The following is a 24,042-nucleotide window of genomic DNA, read 5'->3' as shown; positions in this document are numbered from 1 at the left end:
TGGATTTCGGTGCTGTTGCGCCCGACAGACTCTTGCAGTTTGTCCATGACCGCGGCCGTCACAGAGTCCGTGATGGATTGCACTATTACGTCTAGCGTGTCTTTACTGTGCAGCGCCGCACTCACCTGGGACCGGACGAGCTCCCCGATGTCGGGAAGCGAGGCCTCACCTGCCGCCGGAGACCGGGCGCCCGCGCTGCCTGTGCCCCTGTAGCCTCGCCTGCTGCCGCTTACTCGTGCTCTTCCCATTTTTCACTCACTTATCACTTATCACTTGTGGTAATCAACGGAGAGCAACACACCACGGCAAGTAACACTTGTTTAGTCGGACGTACACGTTGTGGACTGCCGCACTTCTCTGTAGCACCTTCAATGAGCGGAAAAACTCGCGAGCCAAAGAAACGCGCGTCACTCAGTGGCCGCCATCTTTTTATATGGATTGGGAAGAAGAAATGAAAGAGGAAGCCGCCTGGTAGAATTTTCCACAGAGCACAACTTAATCACAGCTAACACTTGGTTCAAGAACCATAAAAGGAGGTTGTATACATGGAAGAAGCCTAGAGATACTGACAGGCTTCAGATAGATTCTATAAAGATAAGACTGAGATTTAGGATCCAGGTTTTAAATTGTACGACATTTCCAGGGGCAGATGTGAAACCTGACCACAATCTATTGGTTATGAGCTTTAGATTAAAACTGAAGAAACTGCAAAAAGGTGTGATTTAAGGAGATGGGACCTGGATAAACTGACTAAACTAGAGGTTGTACAGAGTTTCAGGAAGAGCTTAAGGGAACAATTGACAAGAATGGGGGAAAGAAATACAGCAGAAGGAGAATGGGTACCTCTGAGGGATGAAGTAGTGAAGGCAGCAGAGCATCAAGTAGGTAAAAAGACGAGGGCTAGTAGAAATCCTTGGGTGACAGACGAAATACTGAATTTAATTGATGAAAGGAGAAAATGTAAAAATGCAGTAAATGAAGCAGGCAAAAAGGAATACAAACGTCTCAAAAATGAGATCGACAGGAAATGCAAAATGGCTAATCTGGGATGGCTAGAGGACAAATGTAAGGATGTAGAGGCTTATCGCACTAGGGGTAAGATAGATACTGCCTACAGGAAAATTAAAGAGACCTTTGGAGATAAGAGAACCACTTGTATGAATATCAAGAGCTCAGTTGGAAACCCAGTTCTAAGCAAAGAAGGAAAAGCAGAAAGGTGGAAGGAGTATATAGAGGGACAATACAAGGGCGATGTACTTTAGGGCAATGTTATAGAAAGGGAAGAGGATGTAGATGAAGATGAAATGGGAGATATGATACTGCGTGAAGAATTTGATAGAGCACTGAAAGACTCTAAGATTCTGCGTGGTATCTATTGTTCTATGTCGTGTCTCCCTACCATTTTCGTGCAACGACGCTCTGAGCGTGTTTTTTGGGGAATTGACTAGTTTGAACCTGGAACCTGTATCTGGTAAGGACAGACCACACATGACATGTAGAGTTCAGAAGAGTTCAGTGAGACTAGCGATGATATAAGCAAATACTTAATGATTTCAGCGTCAGCTCCACTGCACTCCCTGTAAAAGAATCTTAATACTAACTAAATTTAGCGGAAGGGGTTGAAGGCTTTGCTATTTTTAGTTAACTGGTAAAATAACGTCGAAAAAGCAGTTAAGTTTACCATTGGAAATTTTATTCTACTCACAAAACATTGTTTATAAATTGCACGATTGAGAAAAGGAAATATTTTAATTCCGGATGATAAAAACGAACTGTGTTCAAAAAAATGTGAACGCATATTCCCTCAGAGCGTTTCCAAGTTCTACAATTGATCGGAGGATGACCTATGCCATATCACATCTATAACCTAGTGTTAAGTTAAGTTTCCTAAAAGAGAAAACTATCAAAATGGTTAAACTGACCCCAAATTATCGATAATTGCTTATCTATCTTGTCGTAAATTACAGTGGCTCATGTGGCATCTTAATATTATGTAACAGAAAAATCATCACGTCTCAGATTGTTACTTCAAGTGGCAAATGTGAACACCATGAGATTTAATTGACGATCGGCACTAGTATTACGTAAAAAGGGGATGTAACAGATGAGACTTCTGCAGTTCTGAGTGAAGCTTTATGCACGTTTATGCAGCATCGCGTGCGTTCATTGCCTTGTCGGTGGTTAGTCAGCGTCGGGGAGCGCCGGTCGGCACAGCTCCACGCATCTCGCCATCTCATAAGCAACTCCTTTCTAACTTCTCCTTACTACAGTTTACCGAAATTAGTTTAAAAAAAAAAATCTGGCTGTGTTTTCATCTGACCGATCAGGGTCTCAATGTTAACCTTAAGCTCCGCCTACAAAAGTTCCGTCTATCCAATGAGAAACGTTATACTTTTTGTGGTGGGGCAATGTTTTTAAAGATTGCAACGTAACAGAGACGCGAAAAAGTCTCACGCTAAAACTTGCAGCTGGTGTGGCCCTTTTAGTGTTATCGTAAGAACTATACTGTTCTTCTGGATGGCTCTAGCTTTTAACATGATTGTACATGATATTTAGAAAATGTGTTAGGAATAGATCTTACTTAATTACTACTTTTATAAAAAAATATATATATCTAAGAAAATCGATGTGAAAGACTCCTCACTTTCGATAACTAACTTTTAAAAAACAAATTTCTCACTTACATAAAGAAAGAAAATAATAAAAAATTAATAATAATAACATAAAATATTCTTCTCTTGCCAATATAATCATATATTTGAGAATAATGAGAAAGAATATAAAAATATAAATTAGTAATACAAACTAGCATAGAACCAGAATAACGTGGCTGAACAGTAGGCGACAAAATTTAGATAAAGGAATAATTTTTGTCTGACTTAGACAACGATTCAAACATTGCCTAACTTCAGTGCAAAAATTAAGTTCGAAGGGTGGTGATATGTAAGGTGTCAGGCAAATCAAACACCTTCCACGAAAACCTTGACATTATAAGCAAATCCAGTAGTATGTCACATAGCTCCGAATAAATCGTGACACTAAACTAACCAAAGTAATACGAGTAACGAGTGAGCAAATGGAATACCACAGACTAACACAAGAATGCCTAAATGCATGTCATACCTTCCCACCGTGAGACAGACGCAGTTCCGTGGCAACAAACGAGAACAGAAGCCGAGAGCAGAACTGTGTTAAGCTAGAAGGCCCTACGATAAGGGACGGACATCCACGTCGCCAGCTAACCACCCCTCAGCCCATGTTAAAAGCTAGAGCCCTCCAGAAGAACAATATTGATCTTACAATAACACTAAAAGGGCCACATCAGCCGCAAGTTCTGAGTGAAGCCTTATGCGCTCAGAAATGCGGCATCGCGTGCGATCATTACCTTGTCGGTGTTCGCCATGGGTGGCGGCCGCCGCAGCACCATACAGCTCGCCATCTCCGAGGCAACTACTCTCCTAACTTCTCCTTACTACAATCTACCGAAGTTGATTTAAAAAACAAAAACCATCTGGCTGTGTTTTCATCTGACCAATCAGGGTCTCAATGTTAACCTTAAGCTCCGCCTACAAAAATTCTGTCCATCCAATGAGAAACGTTATAAATTTCGTGGTGGGGCAATGTTTTTAAAGTTTGCAATGTAACAGAGACGCGAAAACGTCTCACGCTAAAACTTGCAGCTGGTGTGGCCCTTTTAGTGTTATCGTAAGATCTATACTGTTCTTCTGGAGGGCACTACCTTTTAACATGGGCTGGGGGGGGGGTGGTCCTGGTGGTTAGCTGGCAACGTGGGTGTCCGCCCCTTATCGTAGGGCCTTCTAGCTTAACACGGTTCTGCTCTTGGCTTCTGTTCTCGTTTCTCCCCTCGGAACTGCGTCTGCCTCATGGTGGGAAGGTAGACATTCATTTAGGCATTCTTGCGTTAGCCTGTGGTATTCCATTTGCTCACTCGCTACTCGTATTACTTTGGTTACTTTAATGTCACGATTTATTCGGAGCTATGTGATATACTACTGGATTTGCTTATATTGTCACAGTTTTCATGGAAGGTGTTGGATTTGCCTGACACCTTACAATACAATTTATTCAGTCTTTAATGAAAATTCTGAAGTTCTCTGATAAGGATGTCTCATTCGACAACGAATCCTAACAACGCGACTGCAGTGACAATAAATAAAAATATTGCCTTCATTCCTCTCCATACTCTTTGCATTCTGAATCACTAACCTAATCCTTCTCGTCTGTTTCACAATATTCAAATACAAAGTATTTTACTTGAACACAGATGCACTTAACCTCTTTGCCATGAGTCTTTTCCTTGACGTCTGTCACACTGCTCTAACGATAGAAGTCCCGCGCTCGTCGGAGCCTAGCGGCGATGACAGAAACAAGGAAATCTCCCAGCGATACAGCTGCTCCGACCAAAGAGTGCACGTGAATAATAAGCGATTGAGAACTGTAGCTTAGCGTCTGAGACATCAATAACACATACAAATTCCAGAAATGCAAATAACAAACTTCCAATAGACGTGTTTTAACAGCACATTCTGGCAGTGGTAACAGGAATTGTGATGGTTGGCTACTTTCCCAGCAATTTGTACCACAAAAAGAGAAAAAATAAATAGCTTTGTCATGTCTCAGTATATTGGCAGTACACTATGCTTGGGCTGGCTGGCTGACTGACACAGGAGAAACAAGTGCTGAGTTCGGCACCGGCCAGCCACCTGTAGAGCAGCAGCACTGCACGTAACTTCCAAAGCAGAGAGAAGGCTGCTTTTTATTGGTAGATGTGTATCTTAAATTCACAGTGTTATTTCACAGTTATTATTATTATTATTATTATTAGTGGAATATATAGCAACTTGTCTCTCTTCTACTGGGCGACAGGCTATACAATTCCTTGCTGTCAACTGGTCGCACTGCATCAGGTGTCAGAATCTAATGATTACTGCCCTGCATTCAATAGTCCATAGTTAAGTAGTATACCTAAGCTTTATTGCAGAATCAACTAAATTACAGAAAAAATAACATTTTTGTCAGGAAAAAAATATATATATAAAAATTTAATATCTGATACTTTTTATCCTTGTAATATGCATAATAGGTGGAATTAAATAGGTGCAAGGCCTCAGCCATCATGTCATGCATATCTGGTAAAAATGTAGTCTCCTTCAAATGTATAACATTTGATTTAATGGTACCTCAATTTGAGGAAGCATTTTGGAAAAAATGCATCAATTTCTTTGTAATTTTTTAATAACCCTAAGAAGGTTCAAAAATATTCAAAATACTTCTAATTTATTTAGAAAGTGTGCTGACATCAACAAAAAATCTGTAAAAAATACATGTTATAAACAGAGCCTGAAAGAAATAAGTATTGATTTTTACATAATATATAACTGGAAAAGTACCCCCTGCATCCTTAACAACAAGAAGCATATATAGTATAAGCATAGACTGCAAAGCATACAAAAGAAAACAAATGGGTGATGAGAAATGGATCATTGTACCTGTAAAGCACGAGGAAATTATGTTGAATTGTTACTGGAGTAGTTAATGCAAACAAAATTAACATCTACAGGTGCTAAATGTCAGTGTACATTTCATGTAAAAGCATCATTCGTTCAGAAAAATGCAGTGTATCAATTGGAACATGCATGACTACTTTGTCATTCAAAAGCAAATGTTTTCTTTGTAACGTAAGGAGTAATATAAATATATATATATATATATATATATATATATATATATATATATATATATACCAAGTCATATCATGTTCTTCTACAATAATTAGAAAAATCGTACCTATACCTCCATTAATCCATTAGTGCATTTTCATTAACTTCAGATTGTCATAAGAAATTTCTCATTATAACAGTGTCACATCTGTGTCATCACTTTTCTTTACCTTGACCTTTTCATTCAATCTCTATTAAAATTTGTAGCACATGATTGTGTCTTCTTTGTTATCATGTCATAAAATATTACCATAATCAAATTGAAACTTATATCCAGCATATTTAGAAAAGTCCTTAGTACATGTCATTCATGGTATTGCTACAATATTCATGTAGAATGCTGAAAAAGAATTTATTAATGATAGCATATAAATGAGTTTGTAGAATATGGATGTTATCCGTAAGTTTGTGCTGTGTTTCTGCCTGTGAAGCCTGCAAGAAGTAAAAATAAGTTGGTATATGTTGAAGCAAGACCTTCCTTGCACTTGTTTCGTTTATTTCTCATTGTGTTGCTTTTCCTCGATGCTTCAAAATGTATATATGTTAATTTCTTTTTATTTTACTTTACATGATAACAACTTGTTCTGAAACAGTGGATGAACATGATGAATAAATAGTAATAACAATATAAAGTAGACATGTGATATCTTGTTTCTACCTAAATGGTGGCCATTTGTAAAAAAAATAGTAGTGCATGAAATGGCGCTAAGTTACAAGACAAATAACAAATACGTAGTACATAGCGAAAATAAAATTGCTAGAACGGGAGAAGAAAAAATACAAAAGGAATTATAATGTCACGCTGCGACAGCATAATATCAAATATCGTCTCAATCAGGAAAAAAAAATGGTTTCATTCAATAAAATGTTTTACATTACTGAGATGATGGTTAGCTTGTGACCTTTAATACGGAAAGTTTCTGTATGGACTACTTCCCAGCAACTCGAACTTGTGGCACCTATTTTTGGCTTTGCTAGAAAGATGAAGAGTACGTACTAATAATTTTTTACTGATTTTAAATCTGCAAAGATGACTTTCTGTTTATGATATTTCTTTCTTCGTTCAGCTGCTCGCTAAATATTGTTGATTCCAATGTCAATGATATCATGGTGACGTAGTGGTCGTGAAGCAGGAAATGCAACTGATTCCTTAAATTTGTTTGATAGTTCATCATTCTTTAATACCATGTTCAGAGAAAACAATGAAGAATCATGTGGAATGGAGTTAATAATGTCTTGAAATGTGTAGATATATTTTTACCTCTCAGCTACCACGTTTTGAGAATTGGGAATATGGATTGCAATTAAGTCAAATATTAATAAATATAACTTCCATCGTCCAAGGCTGTCGTGAGAAAATTTCGCTGAAAGCAGATATTGAATAGCATGGTGGTCAGTATAAACAGTGGTACGTTTTCCATACAAAAGGGGTCTAAATTTAGTAAAGGCCCAAATTACAGATAAGGTTCCCAACTCTGTATTCGAATTGCTGCATTCTACAGCAGGTAGTATGTGGTTCGCAAATGAAATGCTTCTAATAACTATGATATCATCTTCTTCTACCTTTTGGAAAATGTGTACATCGAGTGCTGTATTGGAACTGTCAGTATCGATCGAAAAGTTCTTAGTGGCACCAGTGGATGCTTAAGATTCAAGAATTCATCCCATGTCCAATTCTCATTTTTGTCTGTTACTAGACACAATCTCGGGGCATCCAGTGCAGAATAATGAATTTAGCGACGAAAAAGTTGATCAGTCCTAGGAAGCTATGAAGTAGCTTGTTTGAAGTGGGGAATCGTAATATCTCGAAATGCCTGTAGTTTTTTTCTGGATAGTGCGCTATGCCGTCGGCAGAAATGACATGACCTAGAAATTTAACAGACGTTTTACCAGATTGGAATTTACTCGGTTTAACTGTGAGGCCTTGTTGAAGCAATGTCTGGAGTAAAGCTTGAGGAGTATTACTTTGGTCAGACCAAGTGGATTCCACAGTTAAAATTTGAGAAACGTACGCTGTTATTCTGTCTTTCAATTCGGCCGGTATTACTGATTTCGTACATCCTGTGAATACAGCAGTTTGCAAAACAATACAGTAGTTTGCAAAACTCATAGCACTAGACAAAATAGAAAAATGTCGTGTATTTTCTTCAGTTGGGGTGAAGTTGAATCTACCAAAAACCCGCCTTTAGATCTGGTGTTGAATAAACAGATGTACCATGAAATTTCTGTAAAAAGTTGTCTAAAGTCTGCGTTCGATCAGTTTCCGTTACAATAATGTCGTTGCTCTGGCATGAATCGAGAACAAGGCGTAATGATCCTTCCTTTTTAGTAACAATGTTTAGTGGAATTACGTACTGACTAACAGCTGGTCGAGCATGGCTTGAAGTTTTCGTTTTACCTGTTCTCTGTAAATAAATGATATCGAATAATGTTTAAATTAGAAATAATCTTAGGTCTCGCCTGAAATTCATACAAAATACCTATCATATTACCTGAAATGTTATCAAATACTCATGAATGCTGACGTAAAATGTCATGTAATTGTCACCGTTCGTGATCAGTTGTTGCTTGGCTTCCACTTACCTTGTTGGTGGTCCGCAGCTCTTGGTCGTGCGGTAGCGTTCTCGCTTCCCGCACCCGGGTTCGCGGGTTCGATTCCCGGTGGGGTCTGGGATTTTCTCTGCCTCGTGATGACTGGGTGTTGTGTGATGTCGTTAGGTTAGTTAGGTTTAAGTAGTTCTAAGTTTTAGGGGACTCATGGCCATAGATGTTAAGTCCCATAGTGCTCAGAGCCATTTGAACCTTGTTGGTAATTGTTTGTTCACAGTCGTATTCCATATCGTCTGGTACATTATAGCAATGAAAATAAGTTTCAGTCTAAAAAGATGTGTGCTAATGAGTATTTCTGGTAACAGAAAAAAGTTCAGCTCTATTGACGTTTTGTTCCTCAAATGATAAGGTTTGGTGAGATTCCTAAGTAACCTGGTTGACACTTTCATTTAATATGAGGTACAAGTTATTGAAATCCAAGGTAGCTCTATGTTCGATCAGAAGGCGCATACCTAACATTACGTCGGTGGTGAGTAAGGGAACAGGCTGCGTGGGGTAGCCGTGCAGTCTGAGGCGTCTCGTCACGGTTCGCTCGACTCCACCCGTCGGAGGTTCGAGTCCTATCTCGGGTATGGGTGGGCGTGTTGTCCTTAGTGTAAGTTGGTTTAATTCAGATTAAGTAGCGTGTATGCTTAGGGCGACGACTTCAGCAGTTCGGTGCAATGGTCCTTACCATAAATTTCCAAATTTGAGTAAGGGAACAATCCAAAAATTAGAATAAAACGTGTGAGCGTGTACAAAGAAAGGTAAAAGGTTTTCGAAATTTTATGTCGACGTCTTTGCTAGAAACTGTCCCACGTTCTTCTGTTTTTCTCAGTGGAAAAGTTGTACAGGAATTATCGTGGCTACACTTATTAAATGAGAACCACTTAGCAACAGGCGAACCTGAGACTATCACAGCGGTAAATCTATGTTTACCTATTTCTATTTCAAGATGACGTGAGAAGCTATCTTCCTAGTCTGATTTTTTCCTTGTAAAAGCTTTTCTCTAATGTCCTCGAAAGTAATTACATCTTCAGTTACTGTTTCGTAAGGAGCTAATTGCTGATCGTCGTTGCAACCTAAAACAACGGGGTTGTCCTCTAGTCATCTAGTACTCGGACCTTGATTGCTTGTCGAAGCTTGTGTGGCATCTCAATAATTTGTACCATTCTGCTACTGTGGCATTAGGGTTTTGAGGTGGGTATAAAGGTACGTCATGTTCATCCACCGTAAGTGGAGGGAGTAGTTGAAATTGTCCTTGATGCTGTAAAAAATTGTTATTGCCATAATTAAGCTGAAAATTCTGAGTATGACCTCTTCGATTGTTAGTCTGATATGGATCATTTCGGTCGAAATACTATGTCTTATTTCTATACACGAAATTCTTGGCTTTTGGTGCAATATAATTGCAATGCTGTTGCGTGGTCACGAAAGTTCGTGGCGACTCTTTGAAAGTGGGTTGAACTTGCTAAGAATATTGTTATCTGGAATTACCAATTTGCTGGGTTTGTTGGTGACACTGTTGTTGAAAATTCTGGCTGTTGATGCCAAACTGTTGTTGCTGTTGTTGGTTTTGTGAATACTGATGATTAAAATTTCGAGTCTGTGAAAATTAATCTGAAAGTTGTTGCCATTCCTAAACCACTCATTACGTCTGCCGTTAAAATTTCTTGATGAGTTTTAATATGAAGTTGTCATGATGTTGTACTTCCAAAAGCTGTAAGAGATTGCGAAATGCAGTAATGCTTTCTTTTGGTTGCCCCGTTAACAGGGAGACTCGTAATGAACGCGTCAATTTAGAGATGCATAGCTATATTGATGCTGATTTACTGTATGGCTCGGTAAGGTGTTGATTTTGTTGAACCAATTCCGTAATAATTGGGAAGTAAGAATTTCCAACGGGCGGTAAACTAATTAACTGATCTTTAATTCCTCGTTGTGTAGTATCCGACCAATAAACTAAATAGACGGTATTTTGAATTTGTTCTAAAGAGTAGCAGTTTTGCAGTAGGGCGCATCCTGGTGGTGGGCTCGCTCTCCAAAAAACTGCAAATAATTTCTAATTTATGGGTAATGGGCCAATTAGGTGGTGACGAGAATGAAAACTTTTGTACACAGTCTGTTTAGTTATCGCGGAATACTTTGAACTTACGAAATGACAATAAATGCTTGTAACCGAAACCATCCTCTCGGAAATTTTGTGTCGGTTCAGTACTGTTGTTCCGGATCTAATTCTCTCACACGCCGTAATCTGCCAAGACTGTGTTCTAGCGGTGTGGTGTCAAATTGTTACGTCTGATTATATTGGAGGTTACCATGTACATGTCTGTATGATGTCTTATCTTTTAACGTGGCAGTTTCACGGTGAAAACCGTTAACTTTACAATTCAGTGCATTGCTATGTGAGTTCAGCTCATTAATAACGCGGTTCATAGATTGAAATTGTTCAGACTGAATGAAAGAAGAAGGCAATGTGTTTTCAGATACAGAATTGGTATTACTTTCTAAAATTTCTACTCTGTTCGAAAGGTCACCAAGTTTTTGTGTAACTGATGAAATTTGAGTGCTATTGTTGGTGTCATTCTCGTCGGTTTGTTTCTGTAATTTCTTTGTACGCTTGTTAAGTTTGCGTATGTCAGATTTGACTGCGGTAGAATCAGTATCTAGTTCTAGTTGTTGAAGTCCACTGGTGACGGGTTGGTATGTCTTCTTCGTGTTATTCGTGTTGTTGACTCAAACGAGTATCTATTTGAGTCGTATGCTCTGTAAAATCGCATTGAATCTGTGTTTTCATGTCTCGTAAGGTTTTTAAGATCACCGAAAATTTTACTGTAGCAATTGTCTATGTATTTTTCTATGTGAGCAATAAAATTTTTGCTGATTTCATGTTCCTCTTGAACGAGAGTTTCGCGTATCTCTTCTATCGTTTTGTTTGGTTGGTGAATGGGCTCATTTTGCTCTTCGATTGCAAGTGTAACTTTCATGAACTTGATTACATGCCCCGATGGGCTGATTTAGCCGTTAATTAAGTTACGGTTATTGTTGATCAAAACGTTCGTGAATTTACATACCTTTAACATAATGCAGCGCTTCAGACCTTGAATTGTTCAGACAATAAGAAATTCAGCCTTCAGTGGCAACGTAAAACTTTTTTTTTAGTTTACCTATTTTTCGATGATAATAATGGTATCTTATTCAGAACCTATTAGTTAACCCGTACAGAACTATTTTGATAGCCAAACGCTGGCCACGTCACAGAATAAAGGTAATACAGAATGAAGATGCATAGTCATAAGAAAAACACAGAGGGAGCTACGCCAGGGCAAGAATAAGGGTCAAACGTGACCAACAAGGAAACTAGGCGTAGCGAGCAGTTCCGCGCTGGAGACAAGCTGTCTCAAAACTACTTAGCGCAACGTAAATTGTAAACAAAATATAATAGGAAACAGTCCTGCAAATGGACAAATGCCTACCGACGGTACAGTACATTAAACAATTTTCCGAAGAACTAGCTACTAAGTCAGGGCAAGAATATTTACATTCAAATATTATAACAAGAGGGTGAAAGCTCACTACAGTAACTAATAAATTAGTATGGTGGACATAGGCGTGCGAAGCAGGAAATACCTTGAACATAAAACAGGTAAATTAAGAAACTCCTTTGCAACTGGTGGCATTACCAGTATAATACAAACTATATGGAGGCACAATGTACAAACGCACTATAATAAAGGGGCAAAGCATATAGAAAACAGCATTGGCCATTCGAAGCGGACCATGGGTCAAGTCCACTGGAGTAAAGGTTGTAATCCTTCGAAATAATTTCTATTTTTTAGTTGCAGACAGATATTCCGTAATCAGATACTGGATTGTAAGGCGTACCCAGGATAGATACAGACTCAGATCACAACTTAGTAGTGATGAAGAGTTGGCTGAAGTTTAACACATTAGTCAGGAAGCATCAATACACAAAGAAGTGGGATATAGAAGCACCAAGGGATGACGAGATACGCTTGAAGTTCTCTACAGCTATACATACAGCAATAAGGAATAGCCCAGTAGGCAGTATTGTTAAAGAGGAATTGACATCTCAAAAAAGGGCCATCATACAAGTTGGAAAGAAAAACATAAGTACAAAGAAAGCAACTGCGGAGAAAGCATGGGTAATAGAAGAAATACTTAAGTTGTTCGATGAAAGGAGGAAATACAAAAATGTTCCGGGAAACTCAGCAACGCAGAAATACAAGTCGCGGAGAAATGAAATAAACAGGAAGTGCAAGGAAGCTAAGACGAAATGGCTGCACGAAAAATGTGAGGAAATGGAAAAAGGAATGATTGTCGGAAGGACAGACTCAGCGTACAGGAAAGTCAAAACAACACTAGGTGACATTAAAAGCAAGGGTAGTAAAGTTAATGGGGCAACTGGAATTCCACTGTTAAATGCAGAGGAGAGAGCGGATAGGTAGAAAGAGTTAATTGAAGGCTTCAATGAGAGGGAAGAATTGTCTGATGCGATAGAAGAAGAAACGGGAGTCGATTTAGAAGAGACAGGGAATCCAGTATTAGAATCAGAATTTAAAAGCGCTTTGGAGGACTTCAGATCAAATAGGGTAGAAGGGATGCATAGCATTCCATCCGAATTTCTAAAATCGTTGTGGAAGTGGCAACAAAACGACTATTCGCTTTGGCGTATAGAGTGTTTGAATCTGGCGTCATACCGTTGGAAAAATATCATCCACACCATTACGAACACTGTAAGAGCTGACAGGTGCGAGAATTATCGCAAAATCAGCTTAACAGCTCAGGCATCCAAACTACTGAAAAGAATAATATACAAAAGAGTTGAAAAGAAAATTGAGGATGTGTTAATTGACGATCAGTTTGGCTTTAGGAAAGGTAAAGGCACCAGAGAAGCAATTCTGACTTTACAGTTGATAACGGAAACAAGAAAAATCAAAACACGTTCATAGGATTTGTCGACCTGGAAAAAGCGTTCGACAATGTAAAATGGTGCAAGATGTTCGAAAATCTTGGAAAAATAGGTGTAAGCTGTAGGGAGAGACGGATAATATACAACATGTACAAGAGCCTAGAGGGAATACTAAGAGTGGACGACCTTAAAAAAGGTGTACGGCAGAGATGTAGTCTTTCACCCCTACTGTCCAATCTGTGTATCGAAGAAGCAATGATGGAAGTAACAGAACGTTTCAGGAGCAGGATTAAAATTCAAGGTGAATGGATATCAATGATAAGATTCTCTGATGACGATGCTGTACTGTGTGAAAGTGAAGAATAATTACAGGATCTGCTGAACAGAATGAACAGTCTAATGAGTACTTCCGAAGAAATCGGAGGGAGACGAAACTAATGAGAAGTAGCAGAAATAAGAACAGCGAGAAACTTAACACCAGAATTGATGGTCACAAAGTAGATAACGTTAAAAAATTCTGCTACCTAGGAAGTAAAATAACCAATGACCGACGAAGCTAGGAGGACATCAAAAGCAGACTACCAATGGGAAAAGTGCATTCCTGGCCAAGAGACGTCTACTAGTATCAAACATGGTCTAATTTGGGGAAAAAATTTCTGAGAATGTACGTCTGGAGTACAGCATTCTATGGTACTGAAATATGGACTATGGGAAAACCGGAAGAGAAGAGAATCGAAGCATTTGGGATGTGGTGCTTCAGACGATTGTTGAAAATTAAGTGGAGTGGTAAGCAATGGGATGAGAAGGTTCTGCACAGAATCGGAGAGGAAAGGAATATGTGGAAAACACTGATCAGGAGAAGGGACAGGATGACAGGACATCTGTTAAGACATGAGTTAATGACTTCCATCACACTAGAGGAAGCTGTAGAGAGTAAAAACTGTAGAGGAAGACACAGATTGGAATACATCCTAAAAATAAGTGAGGGCGTATGTTGCAAGTGCTACACTGATATGAAGAGGATGACACAGCAGGTTAATTCATGGCAGGCCCCATCAAACCAGACAGAAGTCTGATGACCCAAAAAAAAAGTACCAGGCCTAGAATGGAAACTGAGCTGGTTGGTAGCTGTGGAGCTATGACTGAATGAGGGGAATCATGGGTGATGTAGTTTTGTTTTACAAAGTTCGGATACCTATTAGAACAGAAGAAAATATATCATACACACATGATTATGTCGAAGTGTCCTACATAAATATTTGGAGAGTATTTGCATGAAATTCACGTAAATGGAACAATACTATAACTAATCTGGTATTTAAAACAGTTACCCTAACGAACTGCAGAGCACATAGAAAATAGGCTGAAGGCAAAGGAGCCGCTGGTGACTGGCAAAGAGCATGTTGACGTGTTGACGACCACGCAATCGAATGAGAGTAATTACACTTTAGCGTTGTGTCAGCGCGGAGTTCGTTTGGATACTTCAGAGCTAAGTATAGAATACGTCACACGCATGCTCTAAGAACCAAGTGTCTCACGCTAATCTTTTGGAGGGAAACAGTGTATATCATTGAGACACTTAAATGCACACTACTCTCAACACAAATTACAGGCAGCAAATGGTGAGCACAAAATTAACTGTTGATGATGCGACATTACTCTGGTGTGTCACAATGGAGCCAATGCTCTACATGATGCATATGTAACACGCATGTGGTATCATACTTTTCGGACACCTCTGAGTACATACTACACATGAAATATTCGGAATTGTGTGTTAAACAGCTCTGAATGAAATTAAATTTTGTGATAACTGGTGGCAGGAGGTGCACGGGCACAGGGGATTTCGGGGTCATGTGTGCCCTTCACAGGACAGTAACATGCCCTTAGTTAAGTGTCCAGATGCGATGAAGTCAGAGTTCCAGGAACACTGATGCTAATGTCACCTAATTTCTAGTTCAAATAGTTTTAAATTGCTTTCTAACTCTAAAAACTATTTATTAGACAAATTTTCAGATCGAATTGTGATAGCTCCACCTGGGGCCTTCTTCGCCGACTCACACCCGCAGGAGACGCAGGAGAAAGCAGGCTGGACCTTATGTGACAAGTGCTCGAATCGCTGACACTGGAGCCATTCTGGAACTGCACAGGGGTAGGCCGGAGCATGCCTTCACCTAGGTTAACAATGGACACATTGCAAAGAGCCTTAATCTCATAACCCCTTGTTTTTGATTTAATTTAATTATTGATGTCATTTAATTGCTGGCGTCCTTAGTGTGATTATTTCATTAGAAATTTTCATGGTATGTGGTACATTTCTACTATTTGTAGACTTAGAGAAAGCTTTTGACAATGTTGACTGGAATACCCTCTTTAAAATTCTGAAGGTGGCAGGGGTAAAATACAGGGAGCGAAAGGCTATTTACAGTTTGTACAGAAACCAGATGGCAGTTATAAGAGTCGGGCGACATGAAAGAGAAGCAGTGGTTGGTATAGGAGTGAGACAGGATTATAGCCTCTCCCCGATGTTATTCAATCTGTATATTGAGCAAACAGTAAAGGAAACAAAAGAAAAATTCGGAGTAGGTATTAAAATCCATGGAGAAGAAATAAAAACTTTCAGGATCGCCGATGACATTGTAATTCTATCAGACACAGCAAAGGACTTGGAAGAGCAGTTGAACGGAATGGACAGTGCCTTGAAAGGAGTATATAAGATGAAAATCAACAAAACTAAAACGAGGATAATGGAATGCAGTCGAGTTACTTCGAGTGATGCTGAGGGAATTAGATTAGGGAATGAGACACTTAAAGTAGTAAAGGAGTTTTGCTATTTGGTGAGCAAAATTACTGATGATTGTCGAAGTAGAGAGGATATAAAATGTAGACTGGCAATGGCAAGTAAAGCGTTTCTGAAGAAGAGAACTTTGTTAACATCGAGAATAGATTTAAATGTCAGGAAGTCGTTTCTTAAAGTATTTTTATGGAGTGTAGCCATGTATGGAAGTGAAACATTGACGATAAATAGTTTGGGCAAGAAGAGAGTAGAAGCTTTCGAAATGTGGTGTTGCAGAAGAATGCTGAAGATTAGATGGGTACATCACATAACTAATGAGGAGGTATTGAATAGAAGTGGGGAGAAGAGGAGTTTGAGGCACAACTTGACTAGAAGAAGGGATTGGTTGGTAGGACATGTTCTCAGGCGTCAAGGGACCACCAATTTGGTACTGGAGGGCAGCGTGGAGGGTAAAAATCGTAGAGGGAGACCAAGAGATGAAAACACTAAGCAGATTAAGAACGATGTAGGCTGCAGTAGGTACTGGGAGATGAAGAAGCTTGGACAGGTTAGAGTAGCATGGAGAGCTGCATCAAACCAGTCTCAGGACTGAAGACCACAACAACAACAACATCTTCTTCGTGTATACAGTTTAATTAAAATTAATTTCACATTTACAAGAAATGTAAGCTAATTGGCGATAAACATATTAAGATACTTTCTACATTATTTTTCCTGTACTACATTCTATTCAGAGTTCTCAGTAGGATTTGAAAACGGTATGGTAATTCAGAAGCTTCACAATCCGGGCAACCACTGGAGTAGATCGTTCTCCTGAGTAGGAACGCGGTGTAAATGCTAGTGAGTATCAGAGCTGTAGTGACTGTGAAGTGCCAGTCAGAGAGCTGCCTGCTAGGAGCCGGCATCTCTTGGGGATTTGAGAGGTGGCGGTGCTGCCGGGGACGCTCCCCCTGGGACGCGCCGGCACAGGCGCCGTAATCCGTCACCGCTACCTCTCCCTTTCTTCCCCCCCTCCCCGCCCACCGTCGGCTGGCATTATAACTGATATCTCTGTCGTGGGCGGCGAACCGGAGACGTCTGAGCCGGCCTGCCCACTGCCCTGGCGTCAGCAGCGGACATCTGCGCCCTCCCAGTGTCAGCTTGCTGTTGCTCTCCTCGGCTTTACTGTCAGATCGGACAGTGATCTCCTGTCAGCCTAGTCTACAGTTACAGCCCGTGGCGTCATTACTGTTGTAAATTCCCTGAAGCCAGGTGCCAGTGAAGTAATTAAGCGACAAATGGTCTATTAAGACAGCTAATAATTCTATATCTACATTCATATTCCGCACGTCAGTGTACAGCGCATGGCGAATGGAACATCAGACCAATGTTATCGATTTTCTTTCCAATTCATTTCACGTAGTGGACGAAGAGAAACATAACGGTCTACATGCCTCTGTTGGCACCCTGATCTCCCCTATCTTACTCTCATGATCCAAATGAAAGATGGTGGCAACGTAATGGTCGCGCAGTCTCCGTCGAATATTATAACTCTTCGTCGGTCCAGGCCTCGGAAGACCCCACGGTACCGACCAGCCGTGTATTATTAGATGAGGATACACTATGTCATCAAAAGCATCTGGACACCTGGCTGAAAACGACTTATAAATTTCTGTCGCCCTTCATCCGTAATGCTGGAATTCAGTATGGTGTATACCCACGTTTAGCCTTGATGACAGCTTCCACTCTCGCAGGCACATATTCAGTCAGGTGTTGGAAGGTTTGATGGGGAACGGTAGCTCATTCTTCACAGAGTGCTGCACGGAGGATAGGTATCGATTTCGGTCGGTGAGGCCTAGCACGAAGTCGGCGTTCCAAAACATCCCAAAGGTGTTCCGTAGGATTCAGGTCAGGATTTTGTGGAGGCCATTCCATTATAGGGATGTTATTGTCGTGTAACCACCGCGCCACAGGCCGTGTATAATGAACAGGTGCTTTATCGTGTTGAAAGGTGCAATCGCCACCCCCGAATTGCTCTTCAACAGAGAGAAGCAAGAAGGTACATCAAAGTAGGCATCTGCTATGATAGTGCCACACAAAACAACAAGAGGTGCAAGCCCCCTCCAAGAAAAACACGACCACACTAAAACGACAGCCTCCGAAATCTATTTTTGGCACTACACACACTGGCAGATGACTTTCACCTGGCATTCGCCATACCCACACCCTACCATCGGATCGCCATATTGTGCACTCCATAAGAAGTTTTTCCGCTGTTCAATCGTCCATTGTTTGCGCTAAGCAAGGCATTGTTTGGCACTTACCAGTTGATGTGTGGCTTATGAGCAGCCGCTCGACCATAAAATCCCAGTTTTCTAACCTCTCGCCTGACTGTCATAGCCTACTTGCAGGGGATCCTGATGCAGTTTGGAATTCCCTTGTGATGGTCAGGATGGATGTCTATCTATTACACATTACGACCCTCGTCATCTGTCGGTGGTCTCTGTCAGTCAACAGACGAGGTCGGTCTGCAGGCTTTTGTGCTGTACTTGTCCCTTCACGTTTCTACTTCACTATAACATCGGAAACAGTGGACGTAAGGATTTTGAAAAGAGAGGAAATGTTACGTACAGACATATGACACAAGGAACACCCAATGACCAGTGTGTGTCAGTGTATTGTCTATCGATCTCGGAAGACCCTAGAAACGACGGAGAGGCTTCGTCCCGCTGTAGCCCACAGTTGTCCGCAACCCCACAACAAGCCACAGCAGACAACCCACAGCACTGCCGCCCCACATCGAACCCAGGGTTATTGTGCGGTTCGGCCCCAAGTGCCCCTCCCCCCCCCCCCCCCTCAATGTGAATGAACGTCTCATACCAGACGCGTGTTGCGTAGCGGAGTAATTATGGTGTAGTGTGCGTGGAGACAGTGTTTACGCAGCAGTCGCTGACAAAGAGTAACTTAGGTGGAATAAGGGGAACCAGACCTCATTCGCCTAGGCAGGTGAAAACCGCTTTAAAAACCATCTACAGTCGGGCCGGCACACCGGACCTCCAGACAAATCCTGCGGGCAGGTTCGTGCCGGGACTACTGAGGCCACTGATATTGAGCACCTGGCAGTAGGTGGAAGCACAATGCACCTAATATGTTTTTTGCAGTGTCTGGATACTTTTGATCAAATAGTATATGTAGGGGTATGTAGGCTGCACACTGCTTTCCCGGCCGTTGTCAGTTTTCGTGACTCGAGCCGCTACATTACAATCAAGCAGCTCCTCAGTTGGCCTGACAAGGGCTGAATGCATACCACTGGCCAATAGCGCTCAGTAGGCCGGACAATCACCAATCCAAGTATTAGACAAGCCTAATAGCACTTGATTTCGGTGATCTGACGGGATCTGGTGTTACCACTGCGGCAAGGGCGTTGGTTATTTCTCGAACACATATTCTCTGAATTTTCCCAACAGAGATTGTCAGAAATACGTCTTTCTTTCGAGGATTCACGTTCAGTTTCTCTGAGTATCCCTGTTATACGAAATAGTTGGTCAGGTGAACATAAGCAACTGGGAAACGTATTTTTAGAATTAAAATCCGCTTCAGTTGCTGATAATTTTTCTAAACATATTCCAAGACTGGTTTCGAAACTGAAAGTATCATCTTCAGGTCTACAGTTAGTTTCAGATGCCTAACATTAGCTAGTGATTGAGAACTGTCTCTCCACTTGCCCCAGTCACAAGCTACAGCTTCACACTTTGATTTTTGACAAGTTCCTTACCAGTATGCTACTGGCCTCACTACAGCTGTCTGGAGGTTAGCTTCCTAATATCTACATCTACACATCTACGTGATTACTCTGCTATTCACAATAAAGTGCCCGGCAGAGGGTTCAATGAACCACCTTCAAGTCACCTTTGAGCTGGCTGTCTACCGTTCCACTCTCGAACCGCACGCGGGAAAAACGAGCACTTAACATTTTTCTGTGCAAGCCCTGATTTCTTTTATTTTATCGTGATAATCATTTCTCCTTCTGTAGATGGGTGCCAGCAGAATGTTTTCGCAATCGAAGGAGAAAACTGGTGATTGACATTTCACAAGAAAATCCCGTCGCAACGAAAAACGCTTTTGTTTTAATGATTGCCACTCCAATTCACGTATCATGTCTGTGACACTATCTCCCCTATTTCGCGATGATACAAAACGAACTGCCCTTCTTTATAGTTTTTCGATGTCATCCGTCAGTTCCACCTGATGTAGATCCCACGCCGCACAGCAATACTCCAGACTAGGGCGGACAAGCTTGGTGTAAGCAGTCTGTTTAGTAGACCTGTTGCACCTCCTAAGTCTTCTGCCAATGAACCGCATTCTTTGGTTTGCTAAACCCACAATATTATCTATGTGATCGTTCCAATTTAGGTTATTTGTAACTGTAATCCTTAAGTGTTTAGCTGAATTTACAGCCTTCAGACTTGTGTGACTTACCGCGTAATCTAAATTTGGCAGATCTCTGTTAGTTCTCATGTGAATTAACTTCACACTTTTCTTTATTCAGGGTCAATTGCCACTTTTCGCTCTCTACATATGTCTTACCTAAATCATTTTGCAAGTCGTTTTGATCATGTGAGGATCTTACAAGGCGGTAAATGACAGCATCGTCTGCAAACAATCTAAGACAGGTACTCAGATTGTCTCCTATGTCGTTAATATAGATCAGGAACAATAAAGGGTCAACAACACTTCCTTGGGGAACGACAGATCTATTTTACTCGATGACTTTCCGTCTATTGCTACGAACTGTGACCTTTCTGACAGGAAATCAGGAATACAGTCGCACAACTGAGGCGGTACTCCGCAGGCACGCATTTTGCTTAGAAGACACATGTGAGGAACGGTGTTGGAAGCCTTCTATAAATATAAAAATATGGAATCAATTTGACATCTTATTACTTCACGAGTATAAAGAGCTAGTTGTGTTTCACAAGAATGATATTTTCTGAATCCTTGTAGACTATGTGTCAATACATCTATTCCTCGAGGTACTTCATAATGTTCGAATACAGCATATGTTCCAAAACCCTACTGCAAATCGACGTTAGTGATAGAGGCCTGTAATTCAGCGTACTCCTACTTTCCTTTTTGGGAGTTGGTGTGACATGAGCAATTTTCCAGTCTTTACGTACGGATCTTTCTGTGAGCGAGTGTTGTATATAATTGCTGAATATGGAGCTATTTTATCAGCATACTCTGTCAGAAACCTCACTGCTATAAAATCTGGACCTGAAGCCTTGCCTTTATTAAGTGATTTAAGCTGCTTTGTTACACCTGGGATATATACTTCTATGTTTCACATCTTGGCAGTTACTCTTGATTGGAATTCATGAATATTTACTTCGTCTTCTTTGGTGAAGAAGTTTCGGAAAACCGTGTTTAATATCCCGCCAATAGCGCCACTTGTCGTTCATGCTAACTTATTTTATTTTATCACTACGTTTTTATATTACTTATTACGCTACTTATGTCCACTTACATTTTCTGTTCACGTCTTATGAAAACTAGTTAGGTAGGGTTTTATTTTTTACTTTATCGTACCTTCACGTCCACCTTGAAACCAATTTCAGGATATGCATATCACTAGCTCTTTAGCTCCAGTTTTGGCATGATGTCAGCACTTGTTGTTTCACTTCTTTATACCATGTCTGTACCAGCACTGAGAACCATTAATGGCATTTTGCTGTATGCATCCCGTTGTTAAGATAATGCGTTAGATGTAAGTATGTACCTATCTTCATCTTGAAATTTTTTAGATTTTATAAACTTTTCATCCTTAATTTTAATATTCTAATCAGATGCCTACTGATTTGTGGTGCATTTTCCTGTACAGTTTTCTGAAGAAGGACACTAAGTGCCTGAAACTGCTTAAAAAATTAAATTTATTTTATGCAACTCGTTGCTGATTCTTTCGATATTCACAACTGCAGGCACTGAGGGTGGATAATATAAGAAAATAATTGTGAAACAATAAATGTATGGTGGTTGGGCTAGCCACTCATTGGTGATCACACCCACCTCAAACCAACATATGAGAGCACAGGACCAGCAACCACAGCACGAACCTAAACTTGTATCACGACTTAGACTAAAATGCATCTTTAACTTTTAGCCACATATCTCTGTTTTGTGATATTGTTCTTAATATTAGGTGCCATTTAATACAGTTACATCCTGTGGAGGTAGACGTTCCATCAGTTAAAGGTTAGGAATTGTATATTATATTGAGAAGGTTTGTATTATAATCTTTATTACTATATACGAATTTTGTACTGTAAATTCCTCTTGTTATTGCAATATTTACTTAGATTGTGTAATAACTACCTGTATTCCTGTATTGACTTTAACATATTTTGTTCTGGTCACTACTTGCAAATTGGCCATTTGATAGATATTTTATTTGCTAAATAGATCAACAGATTCTTTTGATTATTTATGTTATTCATCCCTTTAGCTATAGATCCCAGTATTAAGGACTGAGTTTTCAATGTAAAATTGTGGCAATACTAGATGGACTCATTTTCTACAATTATTTTCTTATATTCATTGAATTGTAATATCTTTTTATTTCTTTGTGTAGTATTGTTACATAACACATATCTCATTATGATTTTTGTAACCTTGACACTACATGAGTTAGTGACTGGTATTCAATCACTATGTTGCAAAGAACTGATCCACATGAAGATAATGTTATTTTAATGTATTATGAATCATTGTCTTCTACAACTATCTTTCGTATGTGGGCTTACCATTTCATCTTTAGTTGTTGTCCGTATATCTTTGTTTAGAATAATTCTCTTAATATTAGGCGTTGTTCAATACCTCCATAAATTGGAGAGGTAGGCTTTTGATCTGTTGAGGGATATAGTTCCAGTTAAACAATGGAAGTTCATTAGCTTTACATTTAGGAGTACACATGGATTTTTGTACTGTAAATTCTTCTTGTTATTGCATTTTGAACACTGAAGATATAATAATGATCTGTATTTATTGATTATAATGTAGCTTGATCTTCTCTCTTTATTGCAAACTGTCAAGTGATGTGTATGTTATCTTTTAAATTGTTTAATTGTTTTTGTTATTCACATTAAACCTCTGTTACTCACAGACTGTAAGCTACACATTGTATTTTCAGTTTAAACTTTGACATTAATTCACTGGGGATACATGCACTACACTGGTTTTTCTTAGTTATATTGTGATGTTTAATTTTATTTCTTTGTATCGTATCATTATTTAACACTCTATCTTTATACATTGTGTGTCCTTCTGATTATTTCAGTTCATCTCATAGATTTGGTACTTTCTTATTATAGGTAGTGACACTATGTTATACATGGAGTAGAATATATATTGCGCTGCACTTATTTGCATAAATTATCATTTATGGACAATGATGCTGGCAATACCTACTTTTATTGGAGGGGGAAGCAAAAAATAAACAAATAAAAAACAATAAACAGTAAAGTTATTCTGCCAGTTTGTTGTTATTGTAGTCACATTTTCCCCCTGTCTAAGAATTACGGTACAACTATTTTAGAAATTAACATTACTTCCTTTGATATGTTAACTGCCATAGTTATATCCGTGACCCATAATTTCTTTGGTCATGCATCTGTCTCACCTGTTTTGGTTGCACCTTTAACCTTAGCATCCAGTTATCCCACTGCCTGAAGATTGGTCATCGTGTTTTATTATTTTAAAACTTTTTTCTGTGTGATGTAATCTATAAGTTTGCTTGCACTCTAGTAGTTCTTGTTTTGTGGAACTATGTATGACGTGTGAAGATTTAATTTTTTCCGGTAAGTAGCACAAAATGGTTAGTTCGTTATATGTAGTCTGGCTATCCCTTGATTCTGCATCGTCTTTTGCTTATTTTACTTCGATGTAGTTACCTGAAGGTTGGTCGAGGAGCCAAACTGGTTGTAACAAACAAGAAATACAATACAGCATTG

The sequence above is a fragment of the Schistocerca americana genome, chromosome 2, assembly GCF_021461395.2.
Source record: "Schistocerca americana isolate TAMUIC-IGC-003095 chromosome 2, iqSchAmer2.1, whole genome shotgun sequence".
Classification (NCBI taxonomy): Eukaryota; Metazoa; Arthropoda; class Insecta; order Orthoptera; family Acrididae; genus Schistocerca; species Schistocerca americana.
This window is presented reverse-complemented; position numbering follows the sequence as displayed.